We start from the raw sequence: 19450 nt of genomic DNA, 5'->3' as shown, positions 1-19450 counted from the left end.
GTGGTGTAGGGAAGATCATGGAGGGGAGCACTGCTCACACTCGTTAGAGCATGGGAAGCACTTGAGATGTTTTTAAAATGCAACTTCAATGCCATAGTTCTGGAAAGAGACCTGACGACCTCTATTTTTAAGATGCTCCTGGGTGCTGCTAACCCAGCTGGTCTAGGGACCCCACTTATGTCTCAGTTACTTTCTTGTTGCTGGGACAGAATACAGCACATCAACAAGTTAAAGGAAGAAAGGCTTATTTTAGCTCTCAGTCTGTAGAGGTGCCAGCCCATAGCTGACTGCTGCTCAGGCAATGAGGCACGGTAGAGAAGAAACAGTGCATGGCATGGCAGACAGGAAGCAGCAAACAGCAGGCCTCCCTTTCCCTTTTTTTTTTCCATTGAGGCTACAAGCCCATTGGTTGGTGCCACCCAAACCTAGGGTGGGCCTTTCCATCTTCCACACCCAGAACTACGATAAACCAATCAGTCGACTAATCCAGTCATCACAAGCCCATAATCCAATTATCCCACACCCATGATTCAGCCTCCTCCCCAAAGCCCCACCTATGAGCACATGAGGTTTTTCAGGGACATCTAGATATAAGCCATAACGGAGAGGAAGGATAGGGACATTTTAAGTGCAATCTCCATCCTGGTGGCTGTCACAATAGCCCCTTTCCCCTTCGGGACAGTTATACACTGAAGAACCACTTATTAAACAACAGAATATTCGAGACAACCCAGGTATCCATGTATAGGAGAGTGGCTAAACCCACAAATGTTTCTTGGTTTACTATGGGGTGGCCTCTGAATCAACCTAGAGTAATCTGGGAATATCATAAGTAGCAGGCGCATCTAATGCACTTAACCAACAGAACTTCCTAGCTTAGCAACACAGTACGTGGCTGACTGAGCTACAGCTCACTGCACCTGCCCAGCATCTTGAGATGCTGGATATCATGAGCCCAGGACAAGGCCAGAAGTCAAAACTCAAAGAATGAATGCACGTCACTCTCACACCATCACTAAGTGAGAGCCCTGCATGGAGGTCGTCCGCGAACCTGTACAGTGGGTGGTTCACTGTGTGTGTTCAATGACCAGCTCTGAGCAGAGGCGCCTCACATGAGAAGCATCCCCAGCACGTCCCACTGCAAGCGCCCTTTGCAAAAGAGCGCACTCCAACACCCAAGGTGCTTACCATCCACGTCGGAGCCTCCTAAAGTCCCTGTTAAAGATTCAGAATCCTGCGTCCAGCTGAGAGTCTGGGAAGGGCAGGACTCCACTCGCTATTTTCAGCGCCTTGGCTAATTCTTATGCACACTGGGGCTGGAAAATCTCTGCATTTGGAGCCAGGTTCTATGGAAATGGGAGAAAAGATGCCTTTCATGCCTTTCCAGTAAGCCTAAAGCAGTGAGAAAAAAAAGGAAAAAAGACACCAATTAATTTTTCAATAATTCACGTTGCTCCCTAGAATTACTCTGAATCAGCGGTGATTTTGTTAAAGAGAATCCTTCCTTGTCGTAGGTACTTTAGCTACTGCTAATATCAAATGATCATGATCAGCCTCACTTTTGATTGCAGCCCCCTCTGGGAGGCCAGTATCAGGATGTGAGCCTTCCCAGCTTAGAAACCTCTGTCCACCCAGCCTTGTCCAGAACCCTAAAACGGTGTATCTCATTTTATGCAAATTTGTATTATGTGACTTGGAAACCAGGCAATTGAAAAATATTAATAAAGACTTGCCCGTATGCTCCAATTTTGAAATAATACAGATCTTGCTTTACATTTATCCCTCTGGGAAATTTAGTCGCGAATAATGCATAGCTTCAGGAATGAATCCCTGGCACAAATTTGATAAAAGCTGATCTGCTCAATGGGGAGCCGGGGAGGGGCTCACCTGTTAACCCTGCCTTCCTCCTCTTCCCATTTTCCCACAGGAACCCACGCCTGCTCAGGTGCATGTTCCTCTCCTTTTTTTAGCCAAGTTGGTTTGTGTTTTGTTTTGCTTGTAGTGCTGAGGATGGAACCCCAGGCTTCAAATGTGCTAGGCAAGTGTCTGACCGCTGAACTACACACCCAGTCCTTCGGCTGAGATCTCTTGAACCACACACTCTGCCCAGACCTGAACAGTCATCCGCACCACACACATCCACAAAGCCCCTACTGTGTGCCCTTACCACGGGGTGGCATGTCACGGTGAGGGGGACACCTGTGCCCTCACGGAGTCCACATGCTGCTCTAATTGTTCCGATAACCCAAGGAATCGGTACCATCACTGTTCCCATCTCAAAATGAGGACTCCCAGGCTCAATCTGAAGTCACTTCACAAGTTGCGCAGAAGGTAAATTTGAACCCCAGCTATGTCATTCCTAAGCTTGACAACTACCCCATCTGCTGGGAGAGGAAGCAAGTGTTTGGGAATCCCAGACCCTAACCATATGCTGTGTCCTCTCCGTGAAGCAGCCACTTCCTCTGGGAGATGCGTGCGCGGCCCACACCTACGTGGCCAGTCTTGGGAGAGAGAGCCACGCTCACACCTCATTGGCCATGCCTGTGTCACATGACTGCCCTCCCTTCAAGGGAGCCAGGGAGGATGCTGGCTGAGTGCCCGGCTGTTTCCTCCCCCCAGCTCACTGTGGTCTCAGGAAGGGGAAGTGGAGACTAGGTGGTCACAGAGAGGAAGCCCGAGGAGGGGTCTTGAGGAATGAGTGAACATCCCAGAGGGACACGCATGTAGAGAAAGGTGAAAGGAGCAGAGTAGTTAAAACGTCAGAGACAGGACAAAGGGTGTGGCATCCTCAGAGACCCAGAGAAGGGACAGGGCAGCTGGAAGCTGGACAGGAAGATAAGGCTTTGAGCACTGCTCTGAAGAACCGTCCCCAGAAGCACCTCTCACTCCTGGACTCCCAGACTCCCAGGACTGCACAGGAAGGGAAACACGCTTGTCCCCTGCTGGCCACACACAGGCTTAGCGCGTGGACAGGGCAGCACACCCCCCTGTGGCATGTTTCGAGCTACTACAAGCTAAGCCCCTTCATTTATCAAAGCAAGGGCTTCCTCCCTGTAAGACTCCAGGTTCTATGGTGCTTTACACTTCGCTTCGCCTCTGCAAAACCAGCTTCCGCGTCGGTGTAGTGCCCAGGACGCTGCTGAGGGTAAAGGCACGTGGGCAGCCGCTGCGGCCTGGTGCTCAGGAGGGGGGCGGACCTCACTCCCCTGCCTGCCGTGCAGCACACGCAGGTGGCTGGACTTCCCCAGGCCGCTTGCCCTGATTAGCAGCAGTGACTCAAATTTACTGACTTTTACAAGAACTTTTAGGCCCAAGAGTCCTACTTTCCCATCAGAAGGGGTGACTTAGGGTATTCCCGTCTACTCACAAATATGTCTGAGGCCCGGAAGCAGCTGCACAGCACTATCTCAGACCTGCGGCTGCCCTGTGTGGAGAGGGGACACGAGAGGAAAACGGGATTCTCTAAATTCCTGTGTTGTGGCAGTCTTGGATCAGAGCACACTGTGGCCCAGGGTTTGGAGAAGTGGCACTTCCTGTGTTCACTCACACTTCTAACCCTGGACTAAGTGGCGGTCCCACCGGGCAGGGCCACACAAATGCTCTGAGTGGCCTCTTTAGCTTCGAGGAGAAAGTGTCTTTGGCGCAGCGAGACTCCTGGAGACATCAGTCCCATTCACAGTGCCCTCTCCTTCCCTGACAACTGCCAAAGGGAGGCGACAGGCAGGGCTGCGTGGACTGTGTCACTCTCCTTCCCGGACGGTGACTGGACCTGGTACGAACAACTGTCACACTGGGCTCACCGGTTTCACTTTTCACACAAATCTGTACTGGGCCAAGAGATGAGTCTATTTCTGTAGTGGCTGGGACTTGTCACCTTGGGAGCTGCGGCTCAGAAAATCTGAATACCCATATGGGGAGTGGGTGGAGAGAGGCAGCCAGGAGAGGCAGAGAGGAGCGCTCCTGCTCTTAAATTCCTGCCCTTGAGACCCCTCTATCCCTGCCAGGGCTCCTGGATATCAGTGACAGACTCGATACAGGCTGGTCCAGCCCCTCTGGGGTGCTCCCCACCACCAGCCCATCTCAGGGCCTGGTCCTGCAGGGCTCCAAGGGTGGAAAACAGAGAGCAGGGGAGGGTTAGGGTTCGGGTTTGGTGTCACTCCTGCTGGTAGCTACCTCTGGGTCTTAGGGGGAAGCTCTGCACTCCCCATGGGACCCCTGGGTGGACAGGCCTGGCCCTGGGGCCGGGGGACTAGGGCGAGACAAAGGAGCTGCCCAGCACACAAACTTTAAGGCGGCCCACAATCCCAGCTCCCCAAGACTGTAGGGCTGCTCCTGACAGTGAGGACTCCTGGGCCTGACACTGCTCCCGGCCAGGACTGGCTTCTGGCTGCTTCCTGCACAGAATCCACGGAGAATCCCCTGAGCATCCACTGGGTCCATCCCGATGCATCTGTTTAACTGACTGATAAATCAGTAATGATGACAGAAAATACTTCTTGCATGCTAACCTTGCGCCAAGTACCTAGTCACTATGATTGCCCCATTCTAGGTCACACAGGGAGTAAGCAGCAGGGTTTGGACCCAAGTCTCCCGCTGCCTCGCTCAGGCCCCTTGAAGAAAGCTGCCGCCTGAATTTGAGAGCCACGGAAGCAGTAGGCATAGCAACTGTTCACGCCCCCAGGTCTCGAGAGAATGGAATCCCCAGCCCTGGAAGCTGCTGAAACTCTCAGAATTAGAACCTTCCCGTCCGTGTCAGTACCATCCCAGGACTCCTGGGAGCAGGGCAAACACTCAGGTGGGTGAGCTCATGAAGTCTTCAGAAAGAAAGCAGGGGCAGGTGATGTGACCATCTCTGTCTCGCAGATGGGGAAACTGAGACACCAAATGTGGAGCCAGGTGTCCACGTTCACACAGGCAGGAGGTGACAGAGAGGGTCAGGGCGCAGCAAGGAATGGAGCTGCAGTGAGAGCCCAGAGGAACCCAACCACAGCCTCCTGGAGCGGACTGAAACCCGTCCCCAGGCTTTGGAGCTACATGTGGACCCAGGCTCGGCCACCCCTCCCTGTCTGGGGCCAGGGGAAGACAGGTCCTTTTCCTCAGAATCCCCACCCATCCCCAAAAGACAGCTGCTGCCAAAAGCCTGGCACCATCTTGGCCCTGGGAAGCAGATTTTTTGATCTTTGTTTTTCAGCCAAGTGACAGTCAATCGAGGCCCCAAAACCACCCTGCAGATGACAAGAACCACAGAACATCGCCACGCAGGGGCTGGGGAACATGAAAGCCAAGGTCATGACAGGAAGGAGAGAGGGCATGCTCTCCTGTGACCCCAGGATGCCACCAGGGAGGTGCAGGCTGGATCCTGCAGGGGACCCAGGGAGGCAGCAGAGCGGGGGTCCTGCAGCGTGCCGGGTGTCAGGTGAGCTCATGGGTTTTATAAGATGCCACTGTGCCCGGAACACTTGGGCAGGGAATAGGGGTGCCTATGGCATTCGTGAGGGCCACCAGTGACAAGGGTGAGCACGAGTCCCCACCCTTTTCTAAGCTGCCCGCACCCTTGGCAGCTAACAGCAGTTAGCAGTGCAGTGAGGAGGCACAGGGTGTCTGTGGCTCATGCCCAGCTCTCAGAGCCCTTGGGGCACAGTAGTGCTGATCACTCTTACTATTACCCACCTCCGCCTCCGCCCACTGCCACCTCCGCAGCCAGACAAAGAGGAGGGAGCTGCAATGAAGGTCTCCTCTGCAGGAAACTGGTGCAGCCTCGCGCCCCTTTCCCAGGCCTGGTGCTCTCTGGGGCCCTCTGTCTGCATAGCACACCCTGTAGGCCGGAAGAGGCAAAAACCAGGATGGAGAGGTGAAGAACCGGGAAAGATTGTTCTTGGCAGAAGGAACAGACTGTGTCCCAGGCTTGGCTATGGGAGGAACCTAAGGAGCCCAGCTCACTGCTTGGAGCTGATCCAAATGCGGGGCAGAGGTCTGTAGATGAGAAAATAAAATAAGGGCCTCCTCGGGTCGCCTAGCTACGCCTGGCTAGACGGAGTTAAATAAAACTTTACTGGCGATTCCCCTGAGAAGCAAGTCAAAGATGGGGGTAGAAAAAGAAAAAGCAAACAGAAGAGAAACACCAAATGCCCTGGGGACTGGCCAGGAGGCCAGAAGAGCTGACAGCAGGACAGAGAAAACGCCAGGGGCACAGACGATGAGGCTCCACCTCCCGTAAAACACAGGGGAGCAAGGGGCTGCTGTACTCACACCTTGCACTGCCGCACACACTCCCACACATCTGTACTCAGCCTGGAGTCACTGTGCTACTCGCGCGAGGGTGGTACAGAGTACGACAGACACCCGCATGCCCCTTACAAACTCTGAGCTAACCAGAGTTTGACACCCGTCACCCCCCACCCCAAAGATAAGGCCTGCAAAGCTGGGGCAGGGACCAGTAGACAGACAGACGGAAAGAAGGTGCACACAGGCCACGGGGAGGAACGACGGTGGGACGGTGAGCAGTGGTGCCCGGTTATGCCCAGTTCCCCGTAGCGGGCATCCCTCACCCCCTATGGGGCCACGGGGTCCCCCGTCTTTCCAGAGCCCCACCCTGATTCTTTCTTCTCCTTTCTCCCTCCTTTTCCTCTTTACAATACAGTGCCTTCCTTTCGTTACACTTTGTCTCTGATTTATTACCGAGGCTGCCATGCTCCCCGTGGGCTGTGACGGCAGAGCGGTGCTCCTCCCCCCAGTGCGACACAAACGGAGGTGCTCAAGGCCGGATCTGCTGTGCCCCCCCAGGGGGCCGGGGTTGAGAGGCTTGCTCCTCAGCTCCAAGCTAGCGGGAGGCGGAGCTTCAGAAAGTGGGAATCCAGCCCCTCCTTAGCTCCCGGTCAGCTCCCTGGCTGCCATGAGCTCCTGCCATGATCTGCTGCCTAGCCACAGGCCCAGGCTTCCAAAACCGAACCAAAACATACCTTGCTCTTTTAAGTTGAGGATCTTGGGGTGTTTCTTACAGTGATGGAAGCTGACTACCCAGCAATAACACGCAGAGTGTGAAAAGGAAGACGCTATCAGCTGCATGCTTGCCACAGGCCAGGCTTGGATACAGTGGGATAAGGAATATGAATCGCTGTGAAAAGCACACCAGAGGCGTATCCTCTGAGATCCTCTCCTTGTTCACGAGGGGTCAATGTGGAGACTCCCACAGCCAAGCAGCCTTCTGCACGCACACACAGGAGCCTGGCTTCCCCACCTGTGGCTCTGCCATTCTCCAGGGCAAACTTTTCTACAAAGGGCCAGAGGGTCGATTTCTTTGGCTCGGCGGGTCACATAGCCTCTGTCAGTCATTTAACTGCCCTTACAATACACGTACAGCAAAGACAATATATACACAAACGGTGTGGCCCTGTTTTAATAAAACTTCAGTTACAGGCAGTGGCGACAGGGGGGACCCAGGTCAGCTCCAGCTGATCCTCACATCCAGCCCGCCAACAGGAGACAAGAAAAAGCTGTGCGTGGCAGAGGTTTTAAGGGGCTAGGCTTAGAAGAGATGAGATGACCTACCTGCAGTTCCCCTGGCAGAGCACAGTCGCATGGCCACGCCTAACAGCAGGAGGCAGCGACACCGAGGAGTGTGGGCTGCGCATCCAGGAGGGAGCCGGACTACCCCTGTCCTGCACGCTGCAGCTGCCTCCTCTCATCGCTAAGGAGTGGGAACGTGGGTAGCATCGTGATCCCCATGCACAGCTGGGCACATTGAGGCTTAAAGGGGCTGAAGGAGTGGTGAGGGCCCAGAGTCAGTGGCCAGGGTCTCTCTAGCAAAGCCCCACAGGCACAGTCCTGAGGGACAAGACGAAGAGACCAGGGAGCACAGTCCCGTCCCTAAAAAGGTTTCACAAAGGAGTGCGAGTTTGCATCAAACCAAAAATCCAGCAGTTGTCCTGGTTCCTCCTCACTTGATACAGCTCCAGACTCAGGCAAGAGCCCTGCCCCTCAGAGGACACTGCCCAGCTTTGCCCTGACTGCCGCGTTCTGGAACCAAAGCCCCGAGAGCCAGAGAAGCCCTGATTCCAACCCGGCCTCCCGGGTCACCAAAAGCTGCTCCCCAGGGCAGGAGGACAGGATACACTTCATTCAACAGTGCTGTTAGCTTGACTCGTGAACACTAAATATCGGAACTGGAGCGCATGAACCTCCACCTATGCTCTCACACTGGACCTGCCAAGAGCAGGAGCCACTGGTATCCTAGGCCCCGATCAGGGCCCCGAAGGCAGGCCACCAAGATCTGAATCCCAGCTCTGCCCACTCAAGTGTGGGATCTTGAGCAGCATGCAGTCCTTTATGTCCAGTTTCCCCACCTGTAAACTGATGGTAAGAATGGTACCGACCTCGTACCTTGTGGTAGGGATTTAACCGAGTTACAATTTATAAAACACTCAGAATTATGTCTGATACTAAGTAAATGCTCTGCTAAATAAATAAACAGCTCCTGCCCACCCTGCTGCCACAGGCCCAGCCTCCCACTCGGCTCAAGGAAAACACCACTTGAATCAGCAAAGCTTGTAGCTCTTTTCTGTCTCTGGAAGTAATAGCCCCAAGGTGGCAGTTACTGTCTCTTGCTATTCCTGTGAAGCGACCTGTTCAAATGCCAACTGCAGCATGTCACCTCAGCTGGCAGGAAGTTGTTCCACCTGGTAATTGTCCAGAAATTATGATGCTTCCCTCTTCGACATCAAAGTACAGGCCAAGCTATTTGTAAGCTTTGGCATCTGCCAATCTGGGCAAAGCAGATGGCAGAGATAAAAGTGCAGGATCGGGCAGGCTGATGAGGAGCTAGCATTTTTCTTGAGTCCCCACTGAAAGGCACCCAGCCTCTCCTGGCTCAGATGGACTGTACACTTGACCGAGGAAGGGCGCAGGGCAGTTATCTCTTCTGTCTCCCTCAGTTTTTGATGACTGGAATGGGAGGGACAAAGATGACTCAGGAAGGAATCAGCCCCAGGCAAACCCTAAAATCTTCTTCCACACTAGAGACCCTGGGGCCCTTCAGTCCTTAGTAAGGAGCTGTTAATTGGTCCATTCTGGCTGAAAGTCAGGGTCACAAGTTGGTGGATCACAAGGCATGGCTGCCTCTTACAAGGACCTGGGAGGCTTTCATAAAAGACCTATTCTCTGGCCTCACTTGATTCAGGTGACTGAATCAAGCTCGCTCAACATAGAGATCTGATGCTGGCCATGTTTTAAAGCTCTAGATCAGTGAAACATGCAGTAACAGGAAAATGCTCAGGCTTAGATGTTAATTCAGGTTGCACTTCCACATATCAAGGGCCTGCTGGGCCCAGACCATGGTCACTTATTTTACCCTTCTGGCAAGAAAGGTCTCTTATCTCGCTATTAGAATAAACCAGAGCTCAGAGAGAAATGACTTGCCCAGGGTCACACAACTAAGTGGCAGCAAAGACCTTAAAACCCCTTCTTGGTGCTCCAGGATCAGTCTCCGCCCACAGTTATCGCTAACGTCTTGGACTTCAGGAGCCCAATAGACAGTAATGGCCTCCCTGTCCTTGTTTACCCATGGACCTTTCCATAGGAGGCTGGGAAGCATTGTCCTTGGGAGCCAGGACGCCTGGGACAGAATGCCAGTTCAGCACCTCAGCAATTACATTCACATCTCCTTCTGAGGTTTAAAGGCATTAAGGCTTCTGAACAGCCCACAGAGAGGCCACTTTTGACCTGCATATTCCATTTCCGATTTCCACTGGCTACATCTCCCAGCATCCTTTGCAGTTAGGTATGATCATGTGACTGGGTTCTGGCCAGTGGACGGAAAAGAAGTGATGTCATCACTCCTGACCCCACCCACTGAAAGCTCCTAGATGAGCTCCCTCCCACCTCCAGCCTACCCATAGGATGGAAGAGGATGCAGGTTCCTCACAAGTGTGCTGTTGAGGATCCAGCACATCTAGAGAGGGCTGAATGACAGAATACATGCAAGCACTTAGAACAGAACTGGGAAAAATGTAAACTGTGACCTTATTCTCTTCCACACCCACTTCTGCTCAGATCTCTCACACCTGTCCGGTCGGGGATGCAATCCAGCCGATTCGCTTCACAGAAAAGCAAATGGAGTGGGCAGCAGTTGGGAGCTCAGGAAGCAAATCCAGGTCTAAGACCCAGCCCTGCCCCTCAGGACTGTCAGACTCCGGGCAAGTTAACAGCCTCGTCTTCCTCCTCCTGCTTCTCTCCTCCTCCTCTTTCCCCTGCCTTCCCAGTCTCTCCCCCTCTCCCTTCCTGCATGATAAGATTGGGAGAACTACTTAGGATGAGTATGTAAATGAATGTTTCTCAAAGGGTGTCCCAGGATCAGAAGTATCCACCTTCCCTGGGAATGTGTGAGAAACGCAGATTCTTAGATTTGATCCAAACCTGCTGAGTCAGAACCGCTGGGGCTGGGCCAGCACTCGTGTGCAACAGCCCTGAGCACAGCTGCTGCACAGGCAGGTTGGAGACTGCAGGGCTCCTACAAAGGTGTCAACACCATGCTTGTTAGGTGACAAACCTCTAGAAAGGCTGCTTTTGTTTCTGTCTTCACAGAGGATGCTCTGGACCCTGGAGAACGACTGTTGTAAAGCAACAGCCTGCATCTTGCCCACTAACTTGAATTTCTGAAGAAAGAAATCACTTCTTAAACATTTCCTGTGGGCTGGGTCTAGCTCAGTGGTAAACCAATTGCCTAGCATACGCAAGGATTTGAGTTTGATCCACAGCCCTGCAGAAAGTATATATTTCCTGTAACTCACTGATGTTCATCCTCCCTCCTGCTCTGCTGGCCTAAAAGAAAACATCGGCCTTTTCTGACTTTTCCACTCCTCTGTAGGGTTAGGCCTAGGTTCTGGGGTGGCATACAGGGCCCAGGATGCTGTGGTTTGGGGCCTGCTGTGGGTCCTCCCTCTGTACACGTGGGTAACCACTAAGCTTCATCCATCCTATGTGATCCCTTCCAAAGTAGAAGTTCTCTGTGGATTTCAGAACACTTGGAGGTCCCAGGACCTTGGCCAAAGCTGCCTCTGGCACCATTTTCCAGGGCCTGAGTCTGGATGCCCCGAGACGCCAGGCTAACCGAGGCACAGTGACATGAGCCAGCTGTCACTCACCAGCAAGAGTTGCAGACTAGGCAGAGACAGTGACTTTACTCCAGGACCCCAGGAGACCATCAGGAAAGCCCAGTCCTACTGGATCTCTTTTTCCAGGGAAGCTGATCTGGATCCAAATTTTCAGGAGAAATTTAAAATATCTGATCTTTTGTTGACAACAAATCATTCTAAAAATTAAAATGCCGTGCAGGCCAAAGCAAGCAAATCTGTGGGCAGGATTCAGCTAACAGGGGACGAGCACAGAGGCCCCAGAGGAGGACACTTCTCTGGGGTCTTACAGTTCCCAGAGAGATGGCAGGGAGAGAGCAGGGCCCACCACCCAGGCCAGGGAAGTGTCCTCCAGCCTGCAGAGGGCAGACACCCTGTTCTCTGCTCTCAGAGATCTCCATGGTGCAGTGAATCCCCTGGGTCATCTCAGTTCTCCTACAAGAGCAGCGAACCCGGAAAGCTGTGGGTCACCTGTGCCCCCACCCGTCCTGCTCATCCTCCCCCAGAGGCAGCTGCCTGCTGGGCTGAGAGGCTAAGGGGGAGACTAAAGAAAGGAGGAATCACAAAAGACAACTACAATCCGGGCACTAAAGCAGAGGCACTGAAGGGGACTCAGGCCACTGCTCTCCATCCCATCTCTGCGGAGTGGGTGTGGAGGGAAACCAGAGCCCCGGCTTGGATGGAGTGAACAGGGCAGCTCTCACTAGAGAGGTGACATCACCACCGAAATAAGAAGAAGGAGTCAGTCACTGTTGAGTGTCAACCTGGATCCTTCAGTCATCTCTTTAACCAAATATTTACTGAACACCTGCTTTGTGCCATGCAGTGGCATAGGTCCTGGGGAGCTTCTGAGATCTGGAACATGAGGTTGGTGTCTCCAGGGAGCTACCCTCTGGGACCTGGGCTCTATGTAACCCTCAAGTTTCAGAACCAAGGAACAAAGAGGAACAAGGTGTTCCCGTAAGTGAAAACTTACTGGATTCACTGATTCAACACTGATTCAGCAAGTACTTACTGAGCACCTACTATGTGCCCAGAACAGCTCAGCAGTTAACAAGACAGATGAGTTCCCACCAGATGAAGCTTCGAAGGCATAGGTGGAAGGTCAGTATGATAACAGTAGTCTATATTGGATCAGAAAAACTGCAGGTGTTAGGGGAAAATGGAGACCAAGGAAGAAAAGAGGAGAATTGAGCATTGGAGGTGGGAGTTACAATGTTAAATAGGAAATTCCGAGAAGTGGCTTTTGAACGTGGATTTGAAAGAGGTGAAGAAGTTAGCAGCACAAAGCCAGGGGTGGTGGTGCACACCTGTAATCCTAGCACTTGAGAGGCTGAGGCAGGAGGATCGCCATGAGCTATATATAGTTCAAGACCAGCCAGGGCTACAAAGTTAGACTGTCTCAAAAAATATATAAAACAAAAGGCACAGACAGCAGATTGGGGAGAAGAGCACCATGCAGGGACATCACAGGCCCAGAGGCCCTGACACAATCCAGAAGCAGCCGGGCTGGAACCACAGCAAGGACAGGAGACCAGGGAGGGGTCGCAGGGGCCACGTTCAGTAAGGACCTTGGCTGCCACCTAGCAATGTGGGGCCACCTCATTCCTCTCAGCGGCCCCCCAAGAACCATCAGTCCCCTGAATTCTGGGGAGCAGACGCAGCCCCTGGCTCTCTCCGGTTCTTTGGGCCATCCCTCTCATTTACCACTTCTCTGGGGCCAGTGACTCATGATTTACAAGGCCTTCCTGGGGCTGCATCTGAGGGCCCTGTTCCGGCTTCCAGCCAGGGCAGCGGTACTCCTTCACAGATCACACCGCTGCCTCCCTCCCAACTAATTCCAACAGCTGGTTACCCGCTCACCGATTTCCCCTCGCTAATTGCCAAGGGAAGAATTATAAATAAATGTGTACAAGCAAACAGATGCTGTCATTTAAAAAATCGATTCATCTAGCAAAAATGCCCCACTTAGGACTGAAGTGCATACCGCAGAGCATGTGTCTCGGTGGCATTTTAATGAAATCAGAAAAACAATGGCGGAGCTCACTAATGGATTCCACAGGAGCAAAGGGACAAGGGCAGAGGGACAGAAGAGAGACGCCTCCCACTTTGTTACTGTGACTCATGTGGCCCCAGACCTGTTGAAGAGAGAAAGGCTCCCTCTCTGTTAGGCACTTTCTTTTCCTTTCTCTTCCTCCAACCCTCCCCTGCCCCTTACATCTGCTTCTGACATCCGATTAGATTTGTTCATTATTGTTTTCAGCCTCAGAAGCAGTTCTTGCCTATTTTGTGTTTTCTAGAAACCTTGACCGGAGCACAGTGCTGGGTGTCCTTGGTGCTGTGCTGGGCACACAGCTAGACCTCATCTCCTGCCTTCCCAGGGGCAGGGATGTTCTGAAAGGCCACTGGAATGGGGACCGAAGTGACCATTGCTAGGCCTGGCCCACGAGACCGCCTCCTAAGCTCTGCCATGGTCCTTCCCTAGCTGTGGGCTGTGGGAAGAGGGTTTCAAGACCTGCAGGAGGTGGTGGAGCCTCAGATGAAAAAAGTGAGGGTCTCTGAGCCCCTAGACAAAGCAGAGCCTCCTGTCTGTATGTGTCCCAGTGTGATGGGGGAAACATCAACTTAATACATCGGGCCACGGAAACTCTGGGCAGTTTGTAACTGTAGGGATTTTACCCAAAATGATACGTGATAAGTTTCAGAATTCATCATTCATGATTCGTGCACTGAGCACATAATCAAAACATCTAATTATTTCTGTGTTGGTCAGCTCTGCTTGGCTGGGATAAGGCACCTGATGTGCACAGCTTCAAAGAGGAGAGACTCATTTGGACTCACGGTTCCAGAGGTTTCAGTTCATGGTGTGCTGGTTCCAAGGCGGGAACATCCTTAGAGGAGGGCACAGTAGAGCAAAGCTGCTCACCTCATGGTGGTCAGAAGCAGAAAAACCACAAGAGAGCCAGAAAGAGAGGAAAGGGCTGGGTCAGGGCACACCATCCAAAGACAGGCCCCCAGTGACCTCCAGCTCCAGCTCCAGACCAACCTCTCAGCTATGAACTCATCAGCGGACCAGTCCATGGATTGAATGATCTGTGTCTCTCTCCCTGATCCAGTCACCTCTCTCTCTAGTCCCACCTCTGAACACTGCTGCACTGAGCAATCAAGCCTTCAATCCACGAGAGTTCATGTTTAAACCGTGACACTCTCCATCAGATGTCTCGGCGATGTGGTGAAAGGAATGTGTCTGTCCTACAGCTGGAAAAACTTGCTGTGACAGGGTTAGTAGTCTGCTGAAAGACTCACAGCTGGTCATATCATAACTGCCCTTTACTGAACACCCGCTGTGGGCTGTAGCTGGTGCCGCATGCTCACATCCGCTATCTTTTTTTGCTTCTCAGGAAACTTCTTGTCAAGTAGGTACTGTCATCCCTCGTTTGCAGATGAGGAAACTGAGACTTAGATTAGTCTGCTCACTCAAGAAAGGAAGAGAAGGCAAGAGAGGGGGAAGGGAAGAGAGGGGAGGGGTGGAAGGGGAATAAATGAAAGCAGCAGAATTCCAACTATAAAGCTAATAAGCTAACACTGCCTGATCGTACTAAGAGGAGCCCCTGATAAAAAGCCCATCACAATGCATCTTAAAATACCAGCTCACCTCAAGTCAGGCCAGCCTTAGAGAACTGAAGAACCATACACACACACACACACACACACACACACACACACACACACACACATATGCACGCACTCACACTCTATAAAGGTTAAACCCATTACCGCAAAACAAAACATATGGCCACCAAATCCGCATTTATTACAACTAATTGGAAGAGACACAGTCAAGCACATGAATATTTTAGCAGTTTCCAACATGCAACCTCTATGCCAAGACCCAATTCCTCACTAATCAGCACGTAGTGGGCTCCAGTTCGGGGGGCTGGAGCAACGCTCTATCCCATCCCTCTTGATGCAGTGCTGGGGGCTTTCCTGAGCCACTGCCCACATGCTGCTCTGTGAAAAGCACCCCATGAATACAGAGGCTTGAGAAGCCCCTTTTCACCAGATTTACATCCCTAATTGGTATCTGGGGAAACAGTGTAGGCAAAGACTTTAAAATCAAATAAAAAATTCAGATCTTTTAATGTAATCCCTGACTGATCCACCTAATGAAGAGATTCTGGTGATTGCTGTCTAAGCCACTGCAGGTACAGTGAGCAAATGGGGACTAACAGAGATTGATCTCCTGGCCAACTCCAGGAAAGGCCAGACCTGGTCCTTCTTCTTCCTCTTCTCACACCCTCTGCCATGTCACACTGCCTCTCCACAGACCCAAAAGCAACAAGGCCAACTGACCATCGTTACGGCTGTGTCTAGATGCTCCCCAAAGCCTCATGTGGTCATAGGTATGGCTATGCCAGCCTGGATCTAGAGTGCGTGACTGGTTCAAAGTGCAACGCTAGGATTAAGGGTGGGTGATTACTAAATCAATCCACTGATTGGTTTGGCACCGCCCTAATCCTGGACACCTGGATTTGATATAAGGGACAGAAAGAGGCTTGTCTTGTTCCTTGCTTGCTTGCTTTGCCACCTTCTGCCCACCATGAACTTTTTCTCCTCTGCATTGCCTCTCTGCCATGCCTTGCTGCCTTGAAGCCAGCCAATTATGGACTGAAACCTGTACAAACCGTGAGCTAAATAAAACTTTCCTCCTTTAACTTTGGATGTTTTGTTGTCTCAGCAACAAGAAAAGCAACTAAGACAATCATCAACTGGAACTTCTGAAAGTATAAGCCAAAATAATCCTTTCCTCTTTATTAGCTGGTTTATTTCAGATGTTTCTTACTAGAAAACTAACATGCCTCATGACTTGTTATTTTTTTTCCAGTACCGGGGATCAAACCCAAGGCAGGTGGCAGCACCACTGAGCTAAATCCTCAGCCCCTCATGACTTGATTTAACCAATCAAAATGACTATGTACTTCTGAGTTAAGCTCACAGCTCCAGTTCCCTCCCTGAAATGCTGACACTGTCACAAGAATAAGACCAGGCTGGCATGCTGGATGATAACTGACTTGTAGCCTGACTTGTAGCCCAGTCATCCCATTGCCCTAGCAGACAACTAGCTTACCACCAGACATGGGAATTAGGCCAGTCTCATGAACAAGCCCCTCCAAGACCAGCCAAGCCTGACCACCCAGGTGATGTATAGATTAATTGCTCTGAACTATTGAATTTGGGGATGCTTTGTTATGCAGCACTACTTGTGGTAATTGATAACTGATTCAAGCACATAATTTAATGCTCAATACTTATGTACAACAAATAGCCAGGCATGGTGGCACACACCTGTAATCCCAACACCTGGGAGGCTGAGGCAGGAGAATTGCTACAAATTTGGGGCCAGGCAGCAGAATTACATAGTGAATTCAAGGGCAACCTGAACTATATAGCAAGACCCTGTCTCAAAAAAAGAAAAAAACAAAACAAAAAAAACTAAACTAAATAATATATACACCAAATGAATTCATGAATGAGAAGTAATAAAATGTTCACCTTATTGGTCCTTATTACTCTAATACCAAGAACAGGCCTAGGCAAATATTTTTGAATGAATGAGTACAGAGTAACAGGTCCTATTATGGGGTGGGGTGCAGAGGAGAGAGACCAAACAAGATCCTTAGCCTTCACGGGATTAGGAGGGAGTCTTCTGGGGTACCATGAAGGGGAAGGCAGAAGCACATCACATACCAGGGAGCCAATGGTTGAGCCTGTCTTCACCAGGAGCTTTGGGCTGGCTATGGCCTGGGTGGTGACTCTGGGAGCAAACCAGAGCGGCACTAAAGAAGATGTCCTTGCAGCAGGAGACAGCACTCAGCCCTGGACAGGGGGCTCCAGTCCTGACCTCAGGTCCCCTAGTGCCACCTTTCCACATGTCTGTGCGCCCAAGGGCTGGGTTTCCTACTTGTGGCTACTATCCACCTCTGAGTTTTCTGTAAAGTTAGTGAAAAGGCAGAATCCTGGGCCTGCCCAGAACCAGCAAATCAAAACCTCCATAGGAGGAGCCCAAGAACCTGTATTTTAAGTGATTCCAAACTGCCCTTCAGGAACCTAAGCCAGAACAGGATGACTGGCCATCACCAGCCAGAGTCTGGAGGCTAAAACATGGATTCTGGGAGAGCAGAACAAGGCCGTGTGACATGGGGTGCTCAGCTGCTTATGCCTTCCTGCAAACCTGCTTTACAGAAGGAGAAGCGAGGGTCAGACTCTGTAAGAGTTCTATCAGCCAGACCCACTGTCGGGATTTTTGATTTGTGCCATAGAGGAGTCACTCGATAACACGCCTTGTCTTTTGTTCTAAGTCTCCACACAGGTCATCTTAGGCTCACTAGGTCACTGCTGAAGGTGGGATGCAGGCCCAAATCAGTAAGTGAACGGACCTGCATCACACAACAGAAGGTCCTGGTGGCCTCAGGAAAAGAGCTAGGACGTGGAAGAACTATCACTCTGCTTTCTGTGCAACTGGAGTAATTAAATGTCTCTTCTTCTATGGTTGAGCTAAATGTTGTTCTCAAGGCTGGAGTTTTGTTTGTGTGTGTATATTTTAAATAAATTTGATAATTGAGCCACAAATGTTCCCAGCACACTTGGGCATATTTAAATTACAGGCTTCTGATCTAATGGAGAGAAATCACCAATATGGGCATAAATGATGGCTTTTGTCTGCTTAGTGCTTTTCACAACACTCAGATGGCTCTGTCAGCTTAATGGCCACTTCCAAAGCTGCTGGGAATAAGGGCAGGGGAGGGGCTGGAAATGTGACCACAGGAAGTGAAATTCCATGGTGACAAATTGTGCTCCTTTTAAGGAAACATTTCATATTTGCCTGTAATTTAGCTCAACAAGCCAGTTTGGAAAAACACAAACCAGGCTGGGGTTGCAGAGCTATTGAGCACGCATGAGGTCCTGAGTTCACTTCCCAGCACCAAAAAAACAAAAACACAAACAAATCAAGCTGGCAAAAGGAATTTTTTCCCCCTCTGGCTGCAGCACTGCCTGCTTACAGCTAACAGCAAGAATTCCACTCCTGATCACTGAAGAGGACTGTGGAACCAGGGGTCTTAGTTCCAAATTTCCTTTGGCCCTTGTTTCGGGGTCTGGGCAACTAGAGGCTTAGTGCCCACCTATGATAATCATTGTATAGTAATTGGCCATCTATTATCAAATAAAAATCAAATTCAGACAGAGTTTTAGTTGAAAGGGTTGTTACAGGGAAGAAAGGGGCTCTAGTTTCAGGGGGAAAAACACTATTGCAAGAGAGAGGACCTATGTCCACAAGATCTGCAAACACCCTGAGGGTTAAGCAAAGAGCTCTTCTCTTGTATGGAGGGAAAACGAAGGCTAGCAAGGGAAGGAAGTAGGGTGAGAGGGTGGCGTGATGGGAGAGAAGGTCATAGACATTTTACCCTGAAGTGGGGCTGTTCTCCGGAAGAGCTGTGCACTGCTGGAGCTGAGGGCAGGCCAATACTCAGGGTCCTCAGGAAAGAGAGAAGCTTAACCAAAGTTCTGTTCATAAATGTTTTGTTCTGATCATTGAGGACAAGCAGTTTAGCTGATCACTTATTAGACAAAGCATGGAAACTGTGAGGGTCTGTGTCTGGCCCTGTCACCAAAGGGATACCTGTCCCTGAGTCCTATGCCTCCGTGTGTGTGTGTGTGTGTGTGTGTGTGTGTGTGTGTGTGTGTGTGTTACCAGGGACTGAACCCAGGACCTTGTGCTTGTGAGGCAGGCAGCGGCACCACTGAGCTAAATCCCCAGCCCCTGAGAATTATCTAAGTCTTACAAGGTAGGGTGTTTTTGTGGTAAACTATTCTGGAACAACAACAACAAACAGAGTGTGAGGAATACCTCCTACTTTCACTGTTTTCCAGGGGAACTATGCTAAGGTAAAATTCAACACTGTCAGCACACAATGGAAGAAACAAACGCAGGTAGACAGACACTGGACCTGTGACTGCTGGGCATAGTCACCATCACCTCAGTGAGCTTAGTAGGTTATGAAAACCTATTTCTCTGCTTTACTTACTCTCTACTTAATTGGGAATGATCATTATTATCACCACAAAGCTGGGTCCTGACACAGCAAAGAACAGTCCTTCTCCTTGGTCCTGGATTCTTTGTGCCTTTGATGAAAAAATTCAACCCAGACATATAAAAGCTATGCAGAAGTCTAAGTAGAATTTGTTGTAAAGAAGATACAGAGTTATGCCTTCAAGAGAGAAGATGGTAATTGTCACAAAGACATCTCTCTTGAGTGTGAGTCTGG

At 50.9% G+C, this 19450-nt stretch overlaps 1 long non-coding RNA gene across 1 annotated transcript in view; it reads right to left on the bottom strand.

Annotated features, from left to right (window-relative positions):
* The window catches only part of LOC104861878, a 98272-nt gene that overhangs the window by 77743 nt on the left and 1079 nt on the right, over positions 1-19450 (bottom strand). Inside the window, exon 2 of the long non-coding RNA XR_004515194.1 lies at positions 1189-1392. This is a non-coding gene — a long non-coding RNA (uncharacterized LOC104861878). The remainder of the gene's footprint in view (positions 1-1188; positions 1393-19450) is intronic.

This window comes from Fukomys damarensis, unplaced genomic scaffold (genome assembly GCF_012274545.1).
Source record: "Fukomys damarensis isolate Sample0158 unplaced genomic scaffold, DMR_v1.0_HiC HiC_scaffold_34, whole genome shotgun sequence".
Lineage (NCBI taxonomy): Eukaryota > Metazoa > Chordata > Mammalia > Rodentia > Bathyergidae > Fukomys > Fukomys damarensis.
Note: the sequence above shows the minus strand (reverse complement) of the source record. Positions and strands in the feature narration are given on the sequence as shown.